The following is a 22,482-nucleotide window of genomic DNA, read 5'->3' as shown; positions in this document are numbered from 1 at the left end:
TCTCTGTAGTTTTGTCTTTTCCAGAATGTCCTATGGTTGAATCATACAGTACATACATAGCCTTTTCAGACTGATGTCTTTCTCTTAGAAATAGGCGCTTAAGTATCCTCCACGTCTTGTTGTGGCTTGAGAACGCATTTTTAAAGCATTGAATAATATTCCATTGTCTGGATGTATCACAACTTGCTTGTCTGTCCACCGACTGAAGACATCTGGGTTGCTTCCAAAGTTTGGCTTTTATGAAGAAGCTGCTGTAACATTGTGTGCAGGTTTTTGTGTAAACGTAAGTTTCCAGCTCCTTTGGAGCATGACTGCTGGATCGTATGATAGGAGTATGTTTAGCATTATAAGAAGCCATCAAACTGTCTTCCAAAGTGTCTGCTCTTTCTTGCATTCCGCCCCAATAAACGAGAGTTCTTGTTGCTTCATGGCCTTATCAGCATTTGGTGTTGTCAGTGTTTGGATTTTCACCCTTCTGATGGGTGTGTAGTGGTACCTTATTGTTTTAATTGGCATTTTCCTGATGACATATGATGTGAAGCGTCTTTTTATGTGCTTATTTGCCATCTGCGTATCTTCCTTGGCCAGGTGTCTGGTCAGGTTTTTGGCCCATTTTTTAAATGTGTTTGTTTTCTCATTGTTGAATTTTAAGAGTTCTTTGTATAGTTTGAATAACAGCCCTTAATTGGATGTGTCTTTTGCAAATATTTTCTTCCAGTCTGTGGCTTGTCTTGTCATTCTCCTGACGATGTCTTCTACAGAGAAGAAGCTTCTGATTTTGATGAAGTCCAGCTTATCAATTATTTCTTTGATGGATCATGATGTCTTTGGGTTTGGATCTAAAAAGTCATCACCACATCCAAGGTCATCTAAGTTTTCTCCTATGCTGTGTTCTAGTCATTTTATAGTTTTGTGTTTTACATTTAGGTCTGTGGTCCATGTTGAGTTAAACTTTGTGAAAGGTGTAAGGTCTGTGTCTAGCTTCATGTTTTTGCCCAGAGTCCAGTTGCTCCAGCAACATGTGTTGGAAGACCGTTTTTGCTCCATTGTATCCCCTTTGCTCCTCTCAAAGGTCAGCTGACTGTATTTACGAGGGTCTATTTCTGGGCTCTCTGTTCTGTTCCGTTGATCTTTTTGCCTATTATTCTGCTATTACAATGCTGTGTTGATTACTGTAGTTTTATCGTTAAGTCTTGAAGTTGGGTAGAATCAGTCTCCAGCCTTATTCTTCTCCTTCAGTATCGTGTTGGCTGTTCTGAGTCCACTGATATTGTCGACGCGTGTCTTTGAATATGCCTGCATCCTCATAAAATATGCGGGGCTGATTTGTGTGAGTAGGTTATTAATGAACACAAGTGGTAGTTCCTGTCGGTCTGTTTGTTAGGTTGTTTTGTTTACTCGACACTGCTCTGTGGGCTGCGTCTAGCTCACATCTCCTGCTTCTAACTCCTGCTTAGTACATACAGTTCCCTTGCACCTCGCACGCCTCCTTTTCCATTGCCTTAGGGATGGGTACTATGGCTACTACTAACTTCCGCCTCTCCAAGCAAAGCTGTGGTGGACCTCTGGTGCATGACACGCATGGACTCCTGTGTGTGTTTCTCTGGGATGTACACCCAAGGGCAGGACTCCCGGGGTCGAGAGAGTACGCATAGTTAGCATAAGCAGTCTGATGGCACTCCAGAATGGGTGCTGCAGTCCACATGCCCAGTGCGCTTGAGGGACCACCTTCCCCACATCATCCCTGGCACATGAAATTATCTGATTTCTTGTTTTAATCTGCATTTCTCTGTTGACAGAGAAATGGGTTGTTTTCTATCTCATTATGCTTGCCTCCTCCACGAGACTGGGAGTTCTCCAGGGCACGGGATGTATCCTAGGATCCTAGGCCAGCGTTTGGCACACTGTGGGCAATAATGAATACTTGTTGAATAAATGAAGGCATGAAAAGGCTGATAGCCAGCGTCCCACACCTACTTGGTCCCTAGATGGTGGTACCACATGTTTATATGCCTGTGCACAGATGAGGGACACACCGGAAGGACAAAGTCCTACACATCCATCTGCTTGGAGAAGCAGACTAATGATAGTATTTATTGAGGGCCTATTTTGTGTCAAGAACTCATAGAGGTGTTACTCGCCATCTTAAGTTTGGTCAGGCAAGATGAAAATATATTTCTGTGTCATAGTCAAAGCATTTGTAGGTCTGGCACTCTGTGCTGTGGGATCCGGCCTCGAAGATGGCCCCCAGGGACCCTCGTCTCCCTCTGTCCACCCCCTTGTGCAGACCCTTCCCCCACTGAATCACTTCTGACTTGTGTGACCAAAAGAATCTGGCAGAAGGTATAGCAGGTGCCTTCTGAACCTGGCTGATAAAAGCACTGAGCTTCTGCCTTGATCTCTTGACTCGCCCCCTCTGCGGACAGCAGCCGCCCTGGGCTGAGGATACCTCACTTGTCCTGGGGAGAGGCCCTTTTGAAGAGGTCCCCAGCCTACAGGCAGCACCAACTGGCCAGCCATGTGAGTAAGCCTCCTTGGTTGTGGATCCTGAATTCCCGACCCAAAGGAACTGTGAAAAATAGCAAAGATAATAAAGGAAGGCAAAGACAAAGATAATAAATAATGATTGGTGTCGTAAGCCCCTCAGTTTAGCGCTTTTTGTTGTGCAACCCTAGACAACTAAAGCGGATGGTGTCAGAGATCCAGGCTCTGTCCATCTTTTTGCCCCCTTCCCTCCACCCTCTAAGCTGCCTCTTGGACCAGAATGGCTGCAGGGGCCGTTCTGTCCGCTTTCTGACCGGCAAAAAGGAGAAAGAAGAGGAAGGAGGAAGGGCGCACGTCACCCGTCGAGGACACTTGTCTGGGAGTTATAACCTCACTTCTGCTTTTGTCCCGTTGACCAGACCTCGTTATTTGGCCGCCATACTACTGAAAAGGAGGCTGGGAAATGTAGTCTTCACTGCAGGAGGCCACGCACCCGGCCGAATACTGGGTTTCTATCAGGAGAGAAGAGGGGAAGACTGGATACCAGGAAACAGCTAGGAATGCCCGCCGTAGGTGCTGTCTCTGGAAATAGTACAGCGTCACGTGGCTGAGTCTGCAGCCGGGGGAGCCTGACTGCCTGGGTTTCCCTTTACCGCTTACCAAAGCGATATGATCCGGAACATTTGACTGAGTTTCTCCGTGCCTCAGTTTCCTCATCTGTAAAACAGGGATCCTCCTAGAGCCAGCCTGCAGAGTGTGGTTGTGAGGAGGAAGCGAGGCCATCCTGGCACACGGTGTGTGCTGTGTAAGTGCTAACTCTTATCATTAGTTCATCTTTACAAGGTGTTTTCTCAAGGTCACACGGTTACTAAGTGAGGGAAGCAGAATTTGGCGTGATAGCAGTTGCCCCCAAGACCCAGGTCAGTACTCGGCACGTAATAAGCATCCAGAAATATCTATTGCATGAGTGTGTTAAATAAACGTTTGGACTGTCCTTCCATAGAGATGCCAGGTTTCGTTTTGTTCTGTTGAGCTGTTCAGGCTCCATTGACCTTGGTCATGGGGTTCCTCTGGCCTGGGGCTGGTGTCTTTGATTCCACCACTAGAGCTCAGTCCTTCAAGGACCCTCCAGGCCATCATTTTCAAGAGTGAATTCCTGGGAGATATTGTTCTGCAAGGTGCCCAGTGGTCCCTGATTTAAAAGTCTGGGAAGCTGCATTTGGCATCCCTCTTCTAGAGAGGTATAGCACTTTCACATGTTAAAGGCTCTGAGAAATCCTGCAGCGAGTCAACTCATCAGGCTTCATTCCAATCTGCTTTTGACCACAAATAGGCTTATTTGACCACAGACCCTCCTACCTAACCCCCCACCCGCACCAGACACCTAATAGAGAATACGGTCTAGCGGACATTTCTCCAGGCTGTTATCAGTGATGTCCACCTCAATGTGAGTGGGTATCCTCCTCGTTCTTGAGAGCATGCCTGCTAGGAGTGAGGGGGGAAGGAGTAGGGGGCACTGGTTACGAGGCAGAGCGGGGTTAAGAGGGGGACTTTCAGGCATTTTCCTGGAGACCTACTCTCTGAGGGACACTAAAACGACATTGGAAATGTAACATGTTGGGGAGAAAAAATGTGTTTCCTGACACTTCTGTGAAGGGAAGTGCAATGAAAATTAAAACATTGTTATTATTATTGTTGTTGTTATTATTATTATTGGATTGCTGTATGCCAGGCACACTCTTCTTGGGTGCCTTTTCTCTCTCCGTTTTTTTTTTTTTTTTTTAGAGGGAGAGAGATAGAGTGGGGAGGCAGAGGGAGAGAGAGAGACAGAATCTCAAGCAGACTCCACGCCCAGTGAAGAACCCAACACAGGGCTCAATCTCACAACCCTGAGATCATGACCTGAGCCGAAATCAAGAGTCAGACACCTGACCAACCCAGCCACCTAGGTGCGCCACATTTTCTCATTTAACCCTCAGAACAGACCCATGGACAAAGTACTATAAATATTCCCATTTTACAGTGGAGTTGACTAAGGAACAGAGAGGTTAAGTAACTTGCTTAAGGTCACACAGCTAGGGAGTGGACAGGAATTTTTTGATAAATTGCTTGTGGTGAGGGTGAGGAGGGAAGAGCCCCACTTCAGGGTAGTTTAAGTCTAGATACTCACAACACTCTGCTCTAGGGAGAAAGGGCCTGTTAGCTGATCTTGTTGAGTAGGGGATGCAAGTTTGGGGACAGAGTGGAGTTGCAGTAATTGAAGGGAAGCTGATGCAGCCCTGGGTGCCCTCCTTCAGCTCCATCCCTCCAAAGAAATGTTGGGTGGATACTTAAAGACCATAAGATTGAAGGAAGTGCTGAATAATTTAGCCTTCCCAGGTCCCTACCGAGCTCAAGTTGGCCCTCATACCTGTGTCAGGTGACAGTCACCAAGATGACGTCAAAGAGCAAGATGGTGCTAAAAGAAACCACCATTTAAGGAGTCTTGAAAATTCAAGGAGCCCCGTTGAAGATCCTCGAGGCCAGGTGTCGGGACAGGGGCCCATCCTGAACGCAGCTGCTGACGTGCCCTTGGCAATTCTCCTCCCCTCTGCAAGCTAGATAGTGGGGGAGGGACAGGTTGGGGAGTGGCCCCCAGAGAACTCTGACACCAGCAGATCGTATTACCCCCATTCCAGTTTCAGTAGCTCTGCTCAGATAATAGGATTTCAGAGAAGAACAAAATCAGAGACCTAGAGCAGTCTGGAAAGGCTTCCTGGATCAAGTCTAGGGGGTCTCAGCTACCTTAAATGGAGATCCCAAGATGTGCTTTGGTCCATCCTCAGTGGTCAATGGTGATGCTCGCACAACAGGTGCATTTGCAGGATGCTCTCCTAGGTTGACATGCAGACACTGCTATCTGCCTACACGATACCCAACCCCTCCCCCTTCCCTCAGCAGAACCCCAATTTGTCTGGGGCAGCAGTGGGTCTAGCTATAAATGTTCCCCCTCTCAGCCTTCCTTGCAGCTGGGGCAGCCATGTGGCTCATTTTGGCCAATGAGATAAAGATAGAAATTCTTAGGGAAAGGCCTATTGCCTTAAACGAAACTACAGAGTTTCCCAAGAAGGTTTGCCCTTTACCTTCAGCTTCTTCCTGCCTGGAATGGAGATGCGATTCCTGGAGGCATAGCAGCCAACCTGGCGCCATGAGGACAAGAGTCACATGCTAAGGATGGCAGAATGGAAATCCAGAGTGGCTGGGTCCTTGATGATTTCTTTGAGAAGCTACACTAGTCCCTTACCTCTTGAAATATTAAAAAAAAAAAGCCCTCTTATTTGGTGAAGCCCCTATATATTGGTTTTCTGTTACACTCAGCCAAATACATAATCAATGCATCCAGGTCTCATAACGAATGATCCCCATAACACTACCATCTATAGTGCACTGTGCCAGGCACAGAACGAACTGCTCCATACCCCTTGTCTCATTTCAGCCTCACCATCCTACAGGCTGGGCGCTGTAATTGGCAGCATGTTACAGGAAGGGACATTAGGGCTCTGAGGAATTAAACTTGCCCAAGATGGCCCAGCTAGGAGAGCAGCAGGATCAAGATTTGGACCCAAGTCTCTAATTTTCTGAAGTCTGGGTTCATAGCTATAGTGGTTTAAAAACATGACCTTCACTCTTCCCGTCTGGAGCTGGGGTCGACGTCCTCTCCCCTTGAGTCTGGGCAGGCGTGTGGCTGCTTCGACCTGTTGAATTTGGCAGAAGTGACTTTGGACGTGACCTGTGACTTTGGAAGCTGGGTCATAAAAGGTGATGCACTCACTGCCTGGTTCACTGGAACCCACTCTTGCTTGGAGCTCAGAGTTGCCATGTGACAAGTTCAAATGCCCTGAGACCACCATGCTGGGAGGAAGCCCCGGCCCCATGGAGGGGGCCGCACAAACATGTCTCTGATGGGTTGTACTATTCTTCCAGTCCTCCCAGCCCAGGGGAGAGATAGGTGAGGAAAGACGCCTTCATAGGATGCCAGCCCCAGCTGGTAAGTCTTCCCAGCTGAAGCCTCAGACATCAGGAAGCAGAGACAAGCCTTCCCTGCTGTGCCCATTATGACGAATCCTGAATTACAGAATCTGTAAGCATAAGAAAATGGTTGTTTTAAGACACCAAGTTGCGGGGTAATTTGTCCCACAGCCACACTGATTGTAACTAGCTCACTGCGGTGCCTCCCAAATATCTTCACACCTGGAAGCACCACAAGCCTGAAAGTACAGTTGATTTTTTTTTATCATTCGCTGTAATTATATTCTGTAAGGTCACTGCAAACCCTGAATTACTGGTTAACCGAATGAGAGCTCCTCGGGGGAGAATACAGGGTGAGGATCCTTGGAGCCTCGGGTCATAATATTTTCATCAACTGATCAATCCCTCCCCTGGTGTTTGGGTGCTTCTGCTGAAGGACGCCTTATTTCATATATACTGTTGATGCATGAACCTTGAATCCTGGACAATGTGTAACTCGTGCCTGAACTGAGCTTATCTAACACGTGTCTTTTCTCCTTAAGGCACATCGCAGCTTTCTCGAGTTTACGAACCCTAGGCAGCATTTCAGAACGATGCTTGGGGCCGTGTTAGACAGTGACGTCACCAACAGAAAGCACACGGATGTGTCACGTGTGGCACTAAATAGACCACAGAAATGGACTCCCATTTACAGAATGAGAGGGGACCCAAGAAGGTGGACCGCTTATCCACCTCAGCTGGGAACGTGTGTCCGGAGACTCAGAGCGGGGATGGCCGTGGAAGCACCGGGGAGTCTTTGTTTGGGGGTTACAGATACATTTCAGCGAGTAGGCAGATTCGTTAATGCGGAGACTTTGAATAATAAGGCTTGACAGTATTATTTAATACGTTCAGGACTTGCAGTCCTGGTTAATAACTGGAGGAAGTGAGAGGCACAGAGTAGATAAAGGGGCATCCCAAGAGCCTTGCTTTTGTCATTTGTGAAGTGTGGGTGATGACGCCTACCCCGTCCGGTTTGTGGAGGGAGGGAGTGATAGCAATAACATCAACTGTTATTTCTGGAGGGCTATGTGCTGAACACTTGACATGCCTATTCTCCTTAACTCCTCACCACAACCCTTATGAGACAGATCCTATCATTAAGCCCATTTTACAGACGAGGAAACTCAACTGCAGCCAGGTTAAGAGACTTCGCACCACATCTTACCAACTAGACCAGACAAAGCTGGATTCCATTTCTGTCTGAGTCCCACACACACATGTCCTTTCCCACACTGCTCCAGGCTGGTCCAGAGCCCCCGTTTGTAAGTCCCCTGGCATAGAGTGTGTTCACAGTAAGTGGATGCTTTGCTGCTGACCCTAAACTGGGATCTGGGGTCTTTGGGGCAGTTCTGTAAAGGGAGAGGGGAGGCTGAGCCCCAGGCAGGGTTGGGGGGCAGAGTAGGAGCCATTGGGAAGGAAAAGAGCCTGTATGGGGGGAAGGCAGGGCAGGGAGCTAGGAGGATCTAGAATCAGACCCCGTGGTCCCCTCCCACAGAGGGTTAAAGCAGCCCAGCCTCCTTCCGGCTGAGCGGAAATCAGATTTTGAGAGCCGAGCAGAGCTCCAGAGGGATGTTTTTCTTCTCCATTTGTCTGCTGTGGCTAGCCCATAAAATCTACCGGAACTCCATGCTGAACTGAGGAATTCTTGCTCAACGGGGACATGGAGAATGCAGGCGGGGGGGAAGCCCTTATCAGGGCAGAGAGCACTCCATCTTCGAGGCTCCGCCTCTGGGTCAGGGGATCCCCTCTGGAGGCCTCACAGGATTTCTTGGATGAGGGCATGTACAAGGAAGAAGGACACCCCTTCCCCTAAGTGAACTTGGGGGTGAGGAGTGAGCCTAAGCAGGGAGGGGTCTGGCCGTGACAGGTCAGTAGGGTATGATTCAGGTCCACCCTTTCTACACTTGGTGGTGTTGGCCAAGTCTCTTCCCATCTCCTCATCTGAGAACCCAGGGAGCCTGAGCGAGATGACCACCATATGTAATTTCCTAGTCAGAGCCGACAGTTTGAGGCTTTTTTCTAGCTAGCAGGCACCTTGCTTGCATTTCCTCCCCTGAAGGCAGTGCAATTATCGTCACTCCGATTTTACAGTAAACTGAGGCTCAGAGAGGTGAGTGGCCAGCCCAATGTCGCCCACTTGAAGGCGCAGAGCACAATTCAAACCCGGGCAGTTGGTGCCAGAACCCACCTCTCAAGCGTTCGTCCTTCTGCCTCCCAATGTGAGTGACCCCGATTCTCCTTGTCCTCGGGTGCCCTCTCTCCCATTTCTGTTCGTTGATCCCTCACTGTTTAAGACTCAGCTCATGCATTTCTTCCTCCAGGAAGCCTGCCCTGACTAGCCAAGCCAGACTGGCGCTCTTTGCTGGCTGCCTATTTGCCTGGGAGGTAACTGTTTTGGTTACTGGGCTGGGAGTCCTGGGTGACCAGAGCCACTTCTAATTCTTCCCTGTGCCTCCTGCATCAGCCAACAAAGGAAACTTTCCACTTGCCTTGAAGATTCTAGGTGCTCGTAGCAGCTTTAGAACACGGCCCCACTGAGAGCCGGGGTCCACGTGCATTCCACTTGAGTCTGGGTGGGCTCACGACTGCGTCATCACCGGAGGCTGGCGGAGCTTCCCCGAGACTTCTGAGGCTGAGTTGTCACAGGGGAAGCAGGGGTGCAGCTCCACCTCGTTCGCTACGACACCTGTGCTTGGAGCCCCGAGCTTCTGTGAACGAAGTCCAAACGCTCCGAGACCACCATCCTTGGAGGAAGCCCAGGCCACCCCGAGAGGTCCAGCGGTGTCCTCCAGATGATTCCGGCCTCAGCGGTTGATTCACACCCAGCCTCGGAGTCTTCCAGCGGAGGCTCGGGACGCCACCGAGCAGAGACCAGCCATCCCCACCACAATTGGTCCGAATTCACGAGCGCCATATAATGGTCGTGGCATTAAGTCACTGAGTTTTGAGGTGGTTTATTACACAGCAGTACTAACGAGAGCACTACTACCATCCCGGGCAAGTCACTTTGATTTCTTACCAGGATTATTGCAACAGTCTCCCCACAGGGCTCCTTGATCTCTCCATTTCCCTCCCTGGTTCCCCTGCAGTGTATTCTCGGCAAGTCAGACAAGCCCTGCAGCGCACAGATGAGATAATGTCCCTCTTCTGTACAAAACCCTCCCTTGGCTCCCAGTTCACTCCGAGTAAAAGCCAGATCCTTATGATGACCCACATGTGACCTGCCCTCTCAGCCACCCTATTACCCCTCTGTCCTATTTCCCACCCTCTCCCCTTACTGACTCCTCTCCAGCCACACTGGTCTCCTTGCTACTCTTCATACACCAGACACTCTGCCTCAGGACCCTTGCACTTGTGGATGGCACTCCCCTGCTGGAACACTCTTCCTCTAGGTATTGCCCGGTTCACTGCCTCATCTTGTTCAAGTCCCTGCTTGGGTGTCACCCTCTCAGTGAGGCCTGCCCTGTTTAACCCCATGAGCCCTCCTCCTCTCCCAAGCCACTTGCCTTGCTTTATTTTTTATTTTGCCCTGGCCCTTATAACTGTCTAACACCCTATATACTTTTCTTAGTGTATTTATTATTTATTGTTTCTTCCCTGCTGCAGAATATCAACACTACAGGGCAGGGATCACTGTTCATTCTCAAATGTAACCCCGGTGCCTAAAATAGCACCTGACATTCTGTGATGCTTTGCTGAATGAATGGGCTGCAGGAGCCCGGACGTGGGGCTGTCCAGGTGGGGAGGCAGATGGGGGTCAGGAAAGAGCAGGAGTGGAGAGGCTCAGCTAAGCCAGTGCACCAGGGCTGGAGGACATTCCATAGAAGTGACAGCTTGCTGCTCCCCCCCCCCCCGCCGGAACCCCGAGGATGGGAGAGTAAGAGGGCAAGGCTTTGAAGATGCAAACATGGGGCGTCTCCCGGGGCTTTCCTCCTGGGTCTTGTGTGCCTCCGGCCCTGCCAGTAAACAGGATCTCTGGGCAACTGCCTGAGAAACCTGCCCACTGCCCCAGAGGCCTTGACTCGCTCCTTCCTGTGCTATAAATCGGGCCCCTTCCATCTGTGACATCCTGGATGCTGCTGGGGGAGGTGAGGCAGGACAGATGTGTTGCAAAGAACTGTGGGCGGCCCTGAGCAGCACACTGCACCTCAGTTTTCTTGTCAGCAAAATGGGAATGGATTTCAAGGCATGCCTCTGAAGTTGAATGAAATAATGAATGAAAGTCCTTGGGAAATGGAGGTGTCCCATGGACCCATTAAGAGGTAAAGGCACAAGAAACCAATCTAGCTCTGCCACCAAGCTCAGTCTCATTGCCTGCAAAATGGGGTGGATGCGAGTCACTAATGTCCTAGGGCTGTTGAGAGATTCAACACGCAAAGGAAATTCTTAGCACGCAGTAAACATGCAACGGTTGTTTGCTTTTATTCATGGTAATTATTCTATTAATGGTAGAGAATAAAATGTTATTGAGAAGCCATCTGGGAGCCCAGGAGTCTCAGTTCACACCCCAGAGGGGACCATGACCGTGGGCTCCACACAGCACAACTTCAGCCCTGTGCCTTTTGTGGACCTTTCAGTTTGGTCCTAGAGACTCTCTCTCACACACAAGGTCACCTCCTCCCACTGCCTCCGGCAAGTCATACCTGTGAGCACACTTCTTCCCTAAAATATGCCACAGGAATAAATACCTGGCCTTGAAGCCAGCCTGGGAGTGGATGTGTCGGGAGTTCAAATGTGGGCCCTACCACTCCCAAGCTGTAGAAACTTAAACATGCTAATTGCTCTGTGCCTCAGTTTCCTTTTCTGAGAAAGGAGAATAATAATAGCTCTGGCCTCTTATAGTTGCCATGAGGATTGAGTGAATTAAAATGTGCCCAGTGCCTGGCACTGTGCCTGGCACTTAGCAAGTAGCAAGCCTATCATACGGAAGAGTGTTACTATCTTCATTCCACCAATAGGTAAACTGAGGCTTAGCCAGGAGAAAGAACTTGGTTCAAGTTAGCAGTTGTCACATTTATTGTCCCAGAGCTGGGATTAGTTTCTTCACACCAGTAGAAGCCCTAGCCAGTGAACTCGCTGTTTGTGAGTTATCTCCTTTCATCCCTTAGTGGATTTTTTGGGTAAGTGGGAGTCCATGCCAATATGGTTAGAGAAAATGGATAAGGGGAAAACTTAACCTTGGGGAAATCTCATGCACGAACTTCTTTTCAGAAAGCTGGGGAAACACTGAGCCCTGTATTAAAAGGTCTTGGGTTCCAGTGTGAGATGTGCTAAGCAAAGTAATAGAAAGTCCTCGAAGGCTCTTGGGCAGGGGAAGCACGAGCTTAAGGGATAGGAATCTGGCAGTGTGTTTGGGTTCATTTATGTTCCCGAGGTCCGGACATGGCTCGGGGAGGGGGTGCAAATTGGCACAGTGATTGAATTCCACAAATATTCAAGACACATTTGTAGAGCCTAAATGAAAGGTGTCGTGCCGGTGTGGAGGTTTGCAGTGAGTAAATCCAACCAAATCCCTCTGCCCCGCGCTTACGATCTGGAAAGGAGAGGGACAATAAGCGAATATACAACTGGATCGACCCCACGTTGGGGAAGAACTGTTCAGAAGAAAGCAAAGCAGGGCGCAGAGAAGAGCCTGCATGGGGAGAGGTGGTGTTTGGTTGGAGGCACAAATGGAGTGAGGATGGGGACACGGAGGGAGAGAACTTTTTAGGTGGAGGGACGTTAAGTGGAAGGCCCTGAGATGGGAGCATGCGTGGCGGGTTCAAACTCTTGCCAGGAGCCCCGGGTGGGACAGAGAAGGGGAGGACAGAAGGAACAGGTGAGAGAGGTCACAGGGTCAGACACACAGGGCTTCAGAGCTGTCTTAAGAACGTTTTACTCTGAGTCCTGTGGGAGATCATCGGAGGCTTCTGAGCAGAGGAGGGACAGGTTCTGACCTAGGTTTGAAGGGGACCCTGTCTGGGGGCACGTGGAAAATGGACTGTGAGGTCCAGAGCAAACCTGGGAGCCTGGGGATGGTGACTTGTTCCGGCGTGGGGTGGTAGAGGTGGGGAGGGGTGCTGAGACTCTCCATCTGTCACGGAGCGGTGGAGCTCGGAGGTGACTGAAGAGTGGGCAGTATCTGTCGAAGCCGCCAGTGCACATGCCCATTCACCTAGCGTATCTGCCTCTGGGGCTTTATCCTACAGTTATATTTGCGCATGTGTGAGATGACCCAGATACAGGGATGCTTCTTGCTGTGCGAAGAGGGAACCGAACAGGCTGGTTGGAGCCAAGTGTGGGTGGGGACGTGGAGGTAGTGCTGCGGAAGTGGGGACAGGAGCTGCCATCTGGAGTGCCAGCTGTCACGTTAAATATCCATGGGAGTGATTAGAAGATGACCACCAATCCTCGGATCGTCTTCCCAGCAACAGGTGAGGTCTATGCACTACTCTCGGAATCCGGGCTGCTCTGGGACTCCTTGGACCAAGCTATGGCAAAAGTGATGCTGTGGCAGCTTCCCGGCCCAGATCTTAAAAGACTAGCAGCTTCTGTGCTCACTTCAGCAGCCCATATGCTAAAATAGGAACGAGCCAGAGAAGATTAGCATGGCCCTTGCGCAAGGATGACATGCAAATTTGTGAAGTGTTCCATATTTAAAAAAAAAATAAAGAAAAAAGAAAAAAAAGAAAAGACTAGCAGCTTCTACTTCCTTTTTCTTGGAATGATCGCTTGGAGAGAAGCCAGCTGCCGTGAAGGAAATCCAACCACCCTGAGACTGTCATGCTGTGAGGATGTCTAGCTAGGAATGGAGAGGTGTCCTCTAGGATGAGACACCATGGGAGGGAGACAGAGACAGAGACAGAGAGAGAAAGACCAGGTCCATCAAGCCTGCAGACATGAGTGAAGAAGCCAGCCATCTTGGAAGGGAGCTTCCAACCCCTGCTGTCTCAGAGGACACCGCATAGTTCAGAGATGAGCGGCCCTGCCAAGCCCTTCCTGAATTCCTGACCCACAAAATCATGAATAAAACAAAGTGCTGTTTTAAGCTTCTAAATTGAGGGTGATTGATTGTAGTGCAAAAGATAACCGGAATACATACACCCTATCACCCACCAATTGTAAGCCTGACTCTTTGTCCAGATAAGATTCTCATGCCAGCCCAGACAAGGACATGCCAGTGTAATGACAGTGTCGTGGCAGAGACTTAGAGACCACCCAGGTGCCCATTCCTGGGGTAGGAGAGAGGAGAACATGTGGCTGCCAACCAAGGAGTCCTAGTCAACATCTAGAAGCCATAAGTCAAGCCGCAACCCAGACCGTTGTTAAACAGGGAATGAGCACTAGAGCGAAAATAAATCAAAATGCATATCCAGAAAGCAACAATACCCATACAAGCATACAGTGTTCTTCAGGAAGACTGACACACCAAGGAACACATGGGACCCATCACAATGGCTCTATGGAGGAGCAGAAAATCGGAAGAAGAAATGGGGTAAAAGAGAATAGAGAGAGAAAAATAAAACAGAGGAGGGGCACAAAGGGGTCACTGATGATAGTCTGCCATGAACTGAGGACCGTTTTTTTTTTTTTAACTCAACTCTCTACATTTGAAGCTTAAAAGGTAATAACAAAGGTAAACAAAATGAATGTCCCTAAGTAGGGGGTTGTTGAATACATGACCGCACATCCACACGGTGGCATACTTATTAAGCCATGAAGACAAATGTTGAAGTTTTCTCTGTATGAATACGTAAGATTCTGCAAAGTGTATTTGCATGGGGGGCGCAGAAATGATGTAGAAGGGTTGTATAATAGGCATCCATTTAGGGGGGAAATAAAAGTGTATGCATTTGCATATATGTTTATTTTTTATTTTTTAAAAAATTCATTTATTTTAGAGAGAGAAAGAGAGATCGTGGGCGTGAGCAGGGGGAGGGGCAGAGGGAGAGGGAGAGAATCTCAAGCAGACTCCCTGCTGAGCGTGGAGCCCGTTGCGAGGCTTGAGCTCATGACCCTGAGATCATGACCCTGAGATCACGACCCTGAGATCATGACCCAAGTAGAAACCAAGAGTCAGACGCTCAGTCAACTGAGCCACCCAGGTGCCCCTGCATATACATTTATAAACAAGTGGTATCTTTGTGGAAGAATATTCCAGAAACTAATCCAAGTGGATGCTTCTGGGGTTAAGAGGCAGGTGTGAGGGGACAGGAATGGCTGGGAGAGCTTCAGAGGGGCCAGGCACCCGTGTCAGTGCTCACTTCTGGAATCCAGTCACCATGATGTGATGGAATCCAGGTCCCATGGAGAGGCCCATGTGGAAAGGAACCGAGTCCCTCTCCTCTCTCCTGCCCTCTGCCCCTAGCCAACAACCAGCGCCAACTTGCCAGCCACGCAGGTGACCTCCCTGGGCGGCAGATTCTCCAGCCCCAGCCAGGCTGTCAGATGTCATCTGAATGCAAGCTCCCGAGGACTAGAGCTGCCCCGCTAAACCCCTCCCAAATTCCTGACCCTCAGACACTGTGAGATAGAATCAGTGTCGCTGTTTTAAAGTGTCATGCTGCGGTGTTGTTACACAGGATAGAGAAGGGCCCTGCAGCCCTTCCCAATAGGAATCCTCCTCCCCACCCCTGAAACCACTTTCCTGATTATTTATTATTCCCGTGAATGTTCTAACTTTACTACATACATAGAAATCCTTACACAATATATAGGACTGTGTTTCATTCTGAGAAGTATAGAATGCCCATAATATAATATATACATTTGTCTTTCTAATGCGTATCCTATCTTACTTGCTTTTTTCTTCCACAATATGCTTTGAAGAGCCATCTGTATTGAGGCAGGCAGCCGCAGTTCTTTTTCACTAATATAATATTCCATTATATTAATAACATAATATTATATTATAATATTCCATTATATTAATAACATAATATTATATTATAATATTCCATTATATTAATAACATAATATGATATGCCATTATAGTAATGACAATATTATAATATTCCATTATTTTGATAACATGATATTATGTTATAATATTCCATTATATTAATATACAACACTACCATTTAGTAGGCAGGTGTGCTATCTAAGTGCTTGGCACACATGGTCAATTTCATCCTCGCACCTGTGATAGCACCTGGACACCATGAAAACCTACAAGATGTTGGCTACGCCAGTGACCTCTGTCTATACTTGGACTTCTTATTTTGAAACAATTTCAGATTTACAGAAAGGTTGCAAACATAGTACAAAGAATTCCTCCGTACCTTCATCCAGATCCCTCAAATGTTCACATTTTACTCCCCTTGCTTTATCATTCAATCTCTGCTTCCATTTCTGTCTGTCTAGGAGTAAATTGCAGACAGGATGCCTCTTTACCTCTTAATTATTCCGGGTATATTTTCTTTTTTTTTTTAAAGATTTTATTTATTTATTTGACAGAGACAGCCAGCGAGAGAGGGAACACAAGCAGGGGGAGCGGGAGAGGAAGAAGCAGGCTCTTAGTGGAGGAGCCTGATGGGGGGCTCCAACCCAGAACGCTGGGATCACACCCTGAGGCGAAGGCAGATGCTTAACCACTGCGCTACCCAGGCGCCCCATCGGGTATATTTTCTAAACACAAGAACATTTTTTATGTTCCACAAGAACTGGATGATACGAAAATCAGGACATTAACATCGTGTGGTGCTGTTGTCTACATTATAGACTTCATGAAATGTTGCCAATTGTTCCACTAACATCCTTCATAGCAAACAAACAAAAACTTTTTTTTCCTGATTCAGTATCCAATCCAGGATACTCGTTACATTTAGTTTTCGTGTCTCTTTAGTCTCCTTTTATCTGGAAGACTTCCTCAGTTTTTCTGGTTTTGTTTTTGTTTTACTTTTATGAACTTGACATTTGTTCACGTGCATAGACCCGTTGTTTTGTAGTCGGTCCCCCTAGTCGGGTTTTTCTGTTATTTCCTTATGATTAGACTCAGATCAGGCACTTCGGGCTACAAGACCGCAGCAGTGATGCCCTGTACTTTGCAGCGTGTCCTATCAGGGACATGATGTCGATTTGCCCCCTGCTAGTGATGTTTGCCTTGGTCACTTGGTTAAGGTGCTGTCTGCCCGTTTTCTCTGCAGTCGAGGCACTATTTTTCTCTTTGTAATTAATAAGTATCTGTGGGGGAGACACAATGAGACTATGCAAATATTCTGCTTCTCGTCATACTTCCTACCCACATCCTTCCTAGCGGGATGATATATTTTGTATTAAATATATTTATTATTCGGCCAAGGAATACATGAGTATGGATCAATAATTCAACAGTATAAAAAAGTGTAAGGCAAGTCTCCCTCCTACTCTCGCCCCAGCCACCCAGGTCCTCTCCCTGAGCCATCCTTCTTCCTGCTGTTTCCTGCGTCCTTCCAGATTGTTCTATGCACAGTCTGATACTCACGTGCATCCTGTATCCTCGTTTAGAGTGATATGCACACAGAAGGTAGGTGAAGATACACATTGCTCTGCGTCCTGCTTTATTTCACCTAAAATTTTGGAGGCCATTTTCTTTTGCTCATGAAGAGAGATCCCTTGCTGATTTTACAACCTTATGTCCACCTGAGATGCAGTCCCTTCTATGTTCACAAATAAGGAAACTGAGGCCCAGACTGAAGAAGGGCCGGGTCCCCAAAGTCAGAAGGCAAAACAGACTTGGAAACCAGTCCAGGACCCCCGCACAAGGGAGCTGATAGTTCTCACCACTGGGGAACCAGGCCTTCCAGGGCCTGCCCCAACAAGATGCCAGGCCCAAGCTCATGTCTCTGTTCCCAGCCTGGCTTCTCCCCACTGCCTCCCCAACCCCCGGGGTCCCCTTCTTAGCTCTTGTTAGGGACTTCCCTTCAGCTCCCTGCTGGGCCAGGCCTCGGGAGCCCCATTGATCCTCTGACAGCCCAAGACAGATCGTTGGGGAGTGTGTATTCAGGTGCAGGCCGAGCACATGGAGGCCAGATGAGAACAGGGGTGGGGGTCAGGGGCCCACTTGGGTGGGGGATAGACGACTGAGGAAGGGGAGGATAGAGGATCCCACAGACACCTGCCTCCTCTCCCCTTCCCCCACCATTCCTTCCCTCCTTGGAACTTTGGCCCCCCCCCCCCCCCTCCCACCCTCATGTGGGGTGGGGCTGATCCATGTCCTCTCCTTTCTCTTGGCCCAGGAGGCCTGGCGTGTAGCAGAGAGAAGTTAAGATATGAAATGCACCCTGCTTGGTTTGATGGCAGCCCAGGGCCTCCTGTGAGAGTCAGGCAGATGATATCTCTTCCTGAGCCTCAGTTTCCCTGGGGCGATGAGGAGGAAACAGGCTTCACATGGGTCTAGCAGGCAGTGGAGCATGGCCAGTATATGTCTCCAGGGCCCTTCACTGGCCTCTTAACACTCACATTGCTTGGTCCCTCTCTGGTTATGGAAGCCCCTACCCATCTTCCCTGACTCTCCCCACCCCAGAAGGAACATGGCGCTTGGGGTCAGGCTTGTTGACCCAATGGGGCTTCTAGAATGGGGCGCCTGGAGCTTCTGCGTTCCATGCTGGAAGAGCCTCGGCACAGCCATGGGTTGGTCTCTGCCCCTATTCCTCGGATAATGGGTGCTCACTCCCTAGCAAGGTGACCCCTGAGCTCTGCCTGGTCAGTTCTCCTTTCCCTCTTGCAGAAATCTGCCCCCCTGTGGCTTTTTCAGGGCGGTGTGGTCCCCAGAATGGGGAGTCAGCCCAGATGCCCTGGGACCCCCGAAAGGCCTTTAGATGGCATGCGCATCGTGAGTGGGCTCCCAAGCATTGTGTGGTGTGAAGGGGGTGGGGGGGGTATGGGCACATGGGGGCTGGGGGGGGGGTAGAGGAGTAGGGCTGAGTGAGGGAAGAGGACATGCAGAGGAGATGTGACAGAGAGAGGAACGAGGTTCAGTGAAATAGACTGGGACTCCGTGAGGGAGACAGGATCTCTGAGGGAGGCTGGGGGCGCAGAGAGGGAGCTGGCAGAGCAGAGGGAGGCTGGGGCTCAGATGGCAGGCTGGAGACTCAGCGAGGGGAATGGGGACAGGGCAGGGGGTGATAAAGTCTCAGACAGCAGAATAGTCACAGAGAGAGGGACGAATGCACGCAGGCCACGGTGGCTCAAGGAAGAGGAGGCTGTTCCCATGGAGGGTGGCCCAGAAAGGAGCCCCAGAGAGCAGCCCGAGAGACAGACCCTGAGCTGATGGTCCTTAAGGAGCCCTGGGTGCACTTTCCTGGGACTCGCAGCCGGCCGCGCCGGCATGTCAGCACCTCTGAGGAGCGCTGGCCTTCCAGAGGGCGCCGTTCAGGGAGCTGAGGTAGATGGCTGGAAGGGCTGCCTGGCCCCGCGCCGGGCTAGGGAAGGTGCCGGTTTGCCTTCCCTGCAAATGAGCATATTGTTGGAGGGCAATATGGACAGGAGGCAGGGGGGCTGGCCTCAATTATCCCAACAGCAGGGGTGCGGGTTCTGGGGAGGGGACAGGGTTTGTAGCCCTCACAAATCCCGGGACATGGCATTGGAGCTCCTTAGATGGAGTGGCTAGCTGCCCATTGCAGAGACGAGGGAATAGGCCAGAGGGATAGTTTGTTACTCAAGGTCACACAATACGACACAGACACTCGTCGCGTATGTCCGTGCCAGACCCTGTCCACAGCCCGTTACTGAAGGCTCACTACTAACCCCACGGAGTGAGTACTTTTGTTAACCCCGCTTTATGAATGCGGAGGTGGAAGCACAGAGCAGTGACACAGCCAGGAAGCCCCACTAGCTGGGATTCGAACCCAGTGATCCTGGTTGATCCCGGTAGGGGCAATAGGGCTGGGAAGCTCTCAGACTCGGGCTTCCCCGGGCCATGGGGGCTGACACTGCCTTTCTCCCCCTCATTCGCCTCTCTGCAGGGATGCCGGGTATGTTTGGTGCCCCCGGCAGGGTTGGGAGGTGAGACTTAAGTATGAATAAATAAACAGGGAGCAGATGGTGGGGAGGGGGAAGTACAGAGAGGGGCAGGGCCAGGGCCTCCCACTTCTCCCTGGGAAAACATTACGGGGCCGGAGCAAATGGATTCCAGACTCAGGGCCTAGAAGCCCCCTCCCCAAGCCTGCTGTCCTATCTGCCGGTCTGGGACCTGGTACAGAGCTTGCGGGAAATGGTAGGCTGGGGTTCTGAGTCCTACATTCTGCCCGTCCCGTCTATCACTTGCCTCTCTTTTCCTGTGTAGCTTTGAGCAAGTCATTTTACCTCCGTGTCTCCATTTCTGCACCTGTCAAATGAGTGGAAGGAGAATGAGTGGAAGGAGGTGGTCAAGTTTTGGTTCAAAGGCCAGCTCCTCAAGGAAGTCCTCCTTGATTGCTCCATGCAGATTTTGTTAGAGCAACAGCCTAGAGTATCAGAAAGAATACGAGTATTTGTGTCTTTCATCTCACAGCAACCCGTTCAACAGATTTGTCCGGCATCTGCTATGTGCAGGCACTACGACACCTTCGAGGCTGACATGGTGCCCAGAACATAGTTTTTGTCTGTAGCTCCAGCAGCTGGCCCAGAGTAGCTACTCGACACTTGTCATGTGAATACACGAATGGGAGTGTGGCTGAAAGAGGAGACGAGGAGTTGCCGTGTGTCCCAAATGCGGAACGTGCATCACTGTGGTGAGGGTGGGAGTGGACAGAAGGTGGTATGAATGAACAGCAGCGGGGTCTCAAATAACAAATCCACGGTGAGAAAGTCTGCCAGGCCTTCCCCTGGGCCAAGAAGCATCTCCAGGGATGCCAAGAACACCTTTCTAACGCCCGTGGGTCTCTCTCTCTCTGTCTCACTATCTCTTTCTTTTTGTAACCTGGAGAAAGCTAGTCTGGGGCCAGGAGCTTTGCAGGCAACTGTACCAGCTAGACTTTGAGAATATTGTTTCATTTCCATTTTATTCCTTTTGGTCGGTTACTTTTTATTTGTGAGAAGGGATTCTGATTTTTCATTTTTGTTTGGATATTGCCGGAAGGATGGTGCTTAGCTAGTTCTGGAGAAACTCTGAAGTGTTTGGCACTTTCCGATATAGTGATGGTCTGGGACCAGGGTGGCAACGGGGGGCCCTGACGGCAAAGGGGCACAAGGGAACTCGTGGTGGTGGTGGAAATGTTCTGTGTCTGGATTGAGGTGGTGGCTACACGGGTGTGTGTATGTTTGTCAAAAAGCACTGCACTGTATGCTTTAAATGAACCCATTTTGTTTTATGTACATTATACCTCAATAAAGTTGATTTAAGGACACATAGAATTCCCAAGGCTGACTGGAGATATTATGTACATAAGATATATGTACTTAAGATATTAAGTACAGATGCTCTGTGGGTGTGGCTGAAGTCATGAAGATTGTTCAACACACAGTAAAGTTGGGGAAACGTGGAGTCAATGAATAAATGGATAGATAGGAGACAGACAGAATGAATGAATGAATGAATGAATGAATGAGAGAATGAATGAGTAAATGAGCAAGTGAACGATTATCTACCCCATGTATGATAATGATTTCATTCTACACAATCCCCATGTATCAGGCGGTCATGATCAAAGGTTGTCCTATTTCAATTGCATAGCTCTTGTGATGGGACGCTCACTACCTCATGACATGGTCCTTTCCATTGCCTGAACACTAGGACTGTGTGAAAGACCTTTTTCATATTAAGTTCATTTTCCCGATGGTCCTCTGCCCTTTGTACTCTACAGACACATCTACTCTCCTATCTGGGGACAGTGCAACTGCCATCAATCTGCTCTACTCCGAGTGCTTTGTCTCAGCTGCCGAGCTACTGTGCCCACCAGATTCCGCTTGCACAGGGCTTACATCATGGTGGGGCAGCAGGAAAAAGAAGAAGTACACAGGCAAATAAAATAATTACAAGCTGCAAAGGTAAGAACAGGGTGAGAATATTGGGGAGACTATGGAAGCATGAGGAAACAGGAAAGCCTTTCTAAGGAGTTGACATTTGAGCTGAGTCCTGAAGGATGTCAAGGAGCCAGGAGAACCAGAGAAAGGGCATTTCAGGCTGCAGCAAGAGCAAGTGCAAAGGCCCTGAGATCAGAAAGCGCTTGGGAACAAAGGCAGTCAGCCTGGCTGGAGTGGGATGAACTGAGCACAGGGAGGTCATTCAGGGCATTGATGGTGAGGAGTCTGGAATTGTTTTTATTTATTATTATTTTTTTATTTACCTTTTTTAAAAAGATTTTATTTATTTATGTGACAGACAGCCAGCGAGAGAGGGAACACAAGCAGGGGAGTGGGAGAGGAAGAAGCAGGCTCTCAGCGGAGGAGCCCGATGTGGGACTCGATCCCATGACGCTGGGATCACGCCCTGAGCCGAAGGCAGACGCTTAACGACTGCGCTACCCAGGCACCCCTGGAATTGTTTGGTTTTTTTTTTATTTTTTTTTTTAAGATTTTATTTATTTATTCGACAGGATAGAGATAGCCAGCGAGAGAGGGAACACAAGCAGGGGGAGTGGGAGAGGAAGAAGCAGGCTCACAGTGGAGGAGCCTGATGTGGGGCTCGATCCCGTAACGCTGGGATCAAGCCCTGAGCCGAAGGCAGACGCTTAACCGCTGTGCCACCGAGGCGCCCCTGGAATTGTTTTTAAATTCAGTTCTCAAACACTTTTAAGTGAGGGGTGATACGATATACTTACATTTTAGTAGACAGTTTTACTGAGTTAAAATTAACTGAGGGCTTTTCTAGTTCCAGTAGTTCCGCGCTTCCAAAGTGATAACAAAATGTCTTCAAGAGACAAACACGTGGGGGCGCCTGGGTGGCACAGCGGTTAAGCGTCTGCCTTCGCTCAGGACGTGATCCTGGCGTTCTGGGATCGAGCCTCACATCAGGCTCCTCCGCTATGAGCCTGCTTCTTCCTCTCCTACTCCCCCTGCTTGGGTTCCCTC

General features: G+C 49.3%; 1 non-coding gene across 1 annotated transcript; it reads left to right on the top strand.

The window, feature by feature from the left end:
• Positions 1 to 13,066: 13,066 nt before the first annotated feature.
• LOC121104654 lies at positions 13,067 to 13,173 on the top strand. Its single transcript, XR_005837004.1, has one exon. It is a non-coding gene; the product is annotated as a U6 spliceosomal RNA (small nuclear RNA).
• The last annotated feature ends 9,309 nt before the right edge of the window (positions 13,174 to 22,482 follow it).

Source organism: Ursus maritimus, unplaced genomic scaffold, assembly GCF_017311325.1.
Source record: "Ursus maritimus isolate PB19 unplaced genomic scaffold, ASM1731132v1 scaffold_22, whole genome shotgun sequence".
NCBI lineage: Eukaryota > Metazoa > Chordata > Mammalia > Carnivora > Ursidae > Ursus > Ursus maritimus.
Note: the sequence above shows the minus strand (reverse complement) of the source record. Positions and strands in the feature narration are given on the sequence as shown.